This window comes from Eucalyptus grandis, chromosome 6 (assembly GCF_016545825.1).
Source record: "Eucalyptus grandis isolate ANBG69807.140 chromosome 6, ASM1654582v1, whole genome shotgun sequence".
In the NCBI taxonomy this organism is placed as follows: domain Eukaryota; kingdom Viridiplantae; phylum Streptophyta; class Magnoliopsida; order Myrtales; family Myrtaceae; genus Eucalyptus; species Eucalyptus grandis.
In genome coordinates, this window is record NC_052617.1 from 43,050,480 (window position 1) to 43,056,479 (window position 6,000).

Below are 6,000 nucleotides of genomic sequence, written 5' to 3' on the forward strand. Positions count from 1 at the left end.
GATTGTTGGAGAAATCTTTCCTAATATTTTGAAGCCGACAAAACATTTCTATCGCCTAAGTCCGGATATCGATAGTTAAAGTCTCAAGACTTTATAGTCTCAAGACTCGTTATCTCAAGACTCAAGACTCAAGACTCAAGACTCAAGACTCAAAGTTATTCTCACCGATGTCTTTCTAATCCAAAGTGTTGAAGGAAATCCAAAGTCGAGGTTTATGATTGAGGATTTGATCCTATCCTCTCGGGATAGATTCTTTGGTTGGATAATCATTTCGGATTCTTTATATCTTATCTAAGAACGATTGAAGATCCGATGGTCGACGAAATAATCTTGGATTATTCTATTCTTGGAAACCGAGATCCCGATTGTATGGGCGAACAGATTGATGGGCTATCATCGATTCCTTATATAGCTCGGATGATCTTCTTGATTGATTCCGTCCAACGGGTAGATTGGAGGAATTCCTTTGGTAAGTGCCAACGGCTATGATGGCATGAAGGAGTATAAAAGGAAGACGTTCTAGTTGTTTTAAGTGTGTGATCGATAGAAAAATTCCGAGTCTCAAGATCCTTTGATTGTTAGTTGAGACCGAGAAATTGTATACCGAGAGTGTTTATACTTGGTGACGCCTTGAGCAAGTGTGGTAGATCATCTACACCTAGAAATCAAGGAAGATCAACACCGTAACATCTCTTTGATCATAGTGGAATCCAGCCAATCGGCCGTGCGTAAGAGTGGACGTAGGCTTGAATCAAGCCGAACCACTATAAACTGAGTGTTCAATTCTCTCTTTCCCTTACTCAGTCTTGCGATTGAATTTTCAACTGTTGCAAAGTCTCTAATTGTTTAAATATCGTGCAAACATCGAGAAATTTTTTTTGTATACCTATTCACCCCCCTCTAGGTACTCGTACTAGCTATCTCAAAAATGATATGAGACAAACATACAACATAATCTGACTACATGTTAAACAAAATTATGTAAAGTTTCTTAGTTGATGAATTTGAAACCTACCGCTCCCTTTGCGCCTAATTTGATCATTTATTCCCTAAACCAACTCGGAAGGACAGAATCTAAAGAAGAAACTAGAAAATTTTCTCTTACGATTAATGTGATAATCATAAGGATAATAGCATAAATGATCATTGAACTTTGGTCTAATGTATAATGTAATTTATGGAATTTTTATATATTCAATGCAGTTCTTAAACTTTGGTCTAATGCAAGGTCGAATCTAATCTTTTAATTTTTTTCAATGTGATCTCCGATCTATTGTTGAATGTTCAATAAAGTCTTTAAACTATATGAAAATGTTTAAAAGTTTAGGAATCATATTGAATAAATAAAAAGTTGAGGGATCACATTCAAAAAACACCCGTGTCATTTTCTCTAATCATAACGAATCACAATGTAATTGTCATGCAGGCATAGCTAGTCATCTAACAATGCATGCCATTTCCTTGAACAGTTAACGATTTTATGAAATACAAATGAGGTATCCCCGAGGATGATTCTTGTCCATTAAAGAAAGGAAATGGTCCAAAATGATCAAATGTTCTTCTTGAATTAGTTTATAGAGACCGAAAGATCTGGAGAAGCATTTCCTTCTCGGAAGAGTAATTGGGAAGAAAACGGGGTCGATCGCGACCGATCAAGGGGAAATGGGACATGTGATATCTGTGAAAGCCCATTGATTTGATTTGCATGGACCTAGGTTGCTGTTCATCGTTCACTCTCGGCTTTATCCCGTTCCTAGGGCAACACGTACGCACATTGAATCAAAATGCCTTCCTACGTCGTGCATAGGAGGAGTGGGAGAGCAGTAGCTGTCGAAGTTATTTGTTTAAGCCATGGGACATTTGATATCTGTGAAAGCCCATTGATTTGATTTGCATGGACATAGGTTGCTGTTCATCGTTCACTCTCGGCTTTATCCCGTTCCTAGGGCAACACGTACGCACATTGAATCAAAATGCCTTCCTAAGTCGTGCATAGGAGGAGTGGGAGAGCAGTAGCTGTCGAAGTTATTTGTTTAAGCCATTGATTATGTAGTTCGTAAAGCATTTAAAATCTCATATCTCTCTCTCTCTCTCTCTCTCTCTCTCTCTCTCTCTCTCTCAACATATTATGGTTATAAACAGAAATGTTAGTACCATCTTCCTTTTGTCCTTTGGATAAAACTATTGGATCTTGGTAGTAATATGTGTGTATATATTCTCTAGCAAAAAACACTCCAAATGCCAAAACTTGGCACGAAGAAACGTTTAAGTGCCAAAAGTTAGGAAAATGACATTTAAGTGTTACTTTTATTATTAAAAAAAAAAAAGGGATACTTGAGTGTCACATCCGGCGAACTCCGCCAGAAATCCCACGTGGCAATTTTTTATTAATTTTCCTCACTTATGTGACTCGCCGGAAGACTCACTCAGCAAAGAAACACAAAAACGATGTCGTTTTGGCATTTAACGAATTTTAATATAAAAATTAATTTAATTAAATTTACAACTAAATTTTTAAAAAAAAAGGAAGGAGGAAGATAAACAACAGCCGACAGCCAAAACGATGTTTTGCATGCTGAGCACTTAACAAATTTTAATATAAAAATTAATTTAATTAAATTTAAAAATAAAAAATAAAATAAAAAATAAAAAGGAAGGAAGAAGATGAACGATAGCCAACAGCCAAAACGTTGTTTTGCATGCTAACATCAGCATGCAAAAAATCGCCACGTCAGTGTTTTTGTTGGATTTTTTTGCCGACATTTAAGTATTATTTTTCTAACTTTTGACACTTAAATGTCCCATCGTGTCAAGTTTTGGTGTTTTAGGTGTCCCGAACTCTATATTCACTATTTACTCATGACAAAATCTTTTACTTTTATTTTTTCTCCTCGTGTTTGACATGCAAGTTTGCCTTTCGAATTGGTCCTCGTCGGTCATTTGAAATCCACTCGCCAGTCAATATATGTAAAGTTTGTAATCTTATCTTTTAATCTATTTACGCCTGTTTCCCCGTCGTTCACGATCACACTTAGTTTTTAAGTTAATAATCTCAGATTTATGTGGTTCTCTCTTTTTCTGAACTTTGCTTCTCGCTTAAGTGATGAAGGTCGGTGCAACATATCTGGTGGCAGTTTGGCATTCTTTGATCTTAATTCGACATGCGCATTATGAATGCAGTCATTTCATGTTTTAGGGTTTGACAATTCCTGAATTTTCACGTGAAGGGCAGAACTACCTAAAGAACCTGTGAATATTATGTCTAGGATTTAAGTTTCTTCTAAATTGTCTCGGATTTCACTGTATATAAATTATGTCGGCCCTCTTATGATCATAGTCACTATATCATGGACACATTTTTGTTGAAAAAAACTACGTTCGATCCTCCTTCATGGCCGATAATGTATGCGCAGTTTCAAATTGAAACCGTTGACACAATCATGGAAGTGGTTTTGCTTTGTCTTTCAATTTGATCCAAAATTTTCTTTTCAGTTCATTTTTCATCATGACAAAAGTAGTTCCATTTATTTTTCTTTGCTATGAACCTGCTATCCTAAAAGAGCTCTGTATTGCTTTATTGGGGAGTTCCTCATGTTGATGTAATCTTGAAATTTGCTCTATGAAATGTCATGACTGTTTTTGACATTTTAGTTTTGAAATTTCTGCAGTTCGCTAATGAGGTTCACAGAAGTTTGAGTTTGTTTTAGTACAACCAAGAACTCACGTTACATTGTGGGGAACTTGAGTCAATTATGGAAATCACACCACGATTCTTACACAAAGGTTATCTTATCTACTCCATCTTCTGACTTTTTTTCTTCTTTTTTTTTAAATTTTGCTTTTGAACTTGATACAGAATCCTACATGCATAAGACTAGTAGATTCAATAAATAGTATCTACGTCAAAAAAGCCCAAATCAAATATTTCTGGTCGTATTTCTGCTTGTTCGGGTAATATGTAAAAATGTGTCCTCTAAACAGTTCAGTTTAATTCAGGTTATAAATCCAAACCGGACTAAAACACTTCAAAATAAGTACACTCTTTCAGAATTATAGTCTCCAAGATCTGAAGCTTTGTTGCTCCCAATTCCATTATTTCCAAGATTGTGAAGCTGTCTTGCTCCTGTCTCACTCCCAAATCCATTGGCTACACTCTCACGATCCCACTCTTCCCAGACTCCGTCAAATTCGAATCTCTCCGGTGTCCTCAAGGTTCAATCTCTAACTCACTCTTCCTCTTTTTTTGCGATTTCATCCGCTGAGCATTAAGGACACTCAGAGATAAGTTCAAAGGGTCTTTAAGACTCCATTAAATTCGATTTCGTCTGTTGAACACTAAATTTTGAATGTCAGATGGATGGTTCTGTCTTTTCTATGCATAATTTGCAGGATTTTATATATATTGAAATGCTCATAATTTTTCTTTGCTGTATTTCTGTATCATTCAATTGGCAGCGGAAAGCAGCGGCTTGGTGAAAGAGAGGCGTTCTCTTGGTGGCAATACTCGGAGATAAGTATTTGCATCATGTGAGGAAAGACACGAATACGATCTTCTTAGCTTCTTTGTTCTTGGAATGTCCCTTTTGATTGTTGAGCGACAAATATCAGGTCTTATGCAGCGGCTTTTAATCGCTATTTTGCTTGTTTTCCAAATTGAATGTTGAGTATGGAAGGATTAAGACTAAGAGTATTGGAGAAAACTTCCTTGTGTGTTTTGAAGCTGACAAAACGTTTCTATCAGTCTAGTCTGAAGACTTGCAAACTCTTTAGTCAAAGTCTGAAGATCGCCGAACCGCTAGACTTGAGATTCAAAGTCTATCCTCATTGACAGTTTCTAGATTGTTGAAGAAGACTTATCCATAACTGAGTATCTCGTTAAGGATTTGATTCTATCGACTGAAGAAGATCTCTTGGCTGGAGATAGCATATTGGAATCTATTATTCGTTTTGATTTCAATTCGGGTAATTTAGATCAGCTGATTGGCGAACCATACTTGGAAGGTTCTACTTATGGAAACCTAGATCATGATTGTATGGGCGAGCATGATTGGTGGGCTATCGTCATATTCCTTAAAATAACTCGAAATCTTCCTAATTGATTCCGTCCAACGGGTAGATTGGAAGAGCTATTTGGTAAGTGCTAACATGTATGAAGGCATGGAGGAGTATATAAGGAAGATGTTTCAGTTGTTTGAGTGTGTGCGCGATAGAAGAATTCCAAAGTCTGAAGCTCATTGTTTTTTGTCAATTCAATTGTTGAGCGTAAACTTGTACTCAAAAGAGAGTTTATACTTCTGTGAGACCTTGAGGAAGTGTAGCAGAGTTTCTACACTGTGGAATCAAGGAAGAGTTATACTGTAACAACTCTTTTGTTTCTTAGTGAAATTCAGCTAGTGGGCTGTCAGTGCAGAAGAATGGACGTAGGCTTGGATTAAGCCGAACCACTATAAATCTTGTATTCATATTCTCTTCCCTAAGCTCTTATAATTTGATCGTAATTCTATTTGATTATTAGAGTTTAATTTCCTTTCATAATCTATTGCTAAACAGAGTTGGGTTAAAAGTAAAATTATACTCTTTACTCTGCAAAATTTGTTTTCGCACCTATTCACCCCCTCTAAGTGCTCGTACTAGCTTTCACAAAGAGTTTAAGAACTTCCAGTGCTTTATGATACCTTTAGCGGTGTTAGGTTATCTGCATCTTCGAGAGAAAACTAGAGGTGATAAAAGTATTTCATCAAACGTATAAATTTTCAAATCGAGCATCATGCGTTTGTTTTTGTCCGTCTAAACTCGCTGGGGTCATTCCTAAAATGTCAATGAATCACGTGGTTTGGATTCTTGCTCGACAATATTGGGGGTACATGCATAGGGTAGAACCGTGTTGCTGCTTAAATTGAGCCAAATGTCCACAATATTTTCATTTTCCTGTCCACGGAAATGGGATACATGGCGTTTACTAGATCTTGAATTGTTTCAAGGTGATCTAACTGTTGTTAT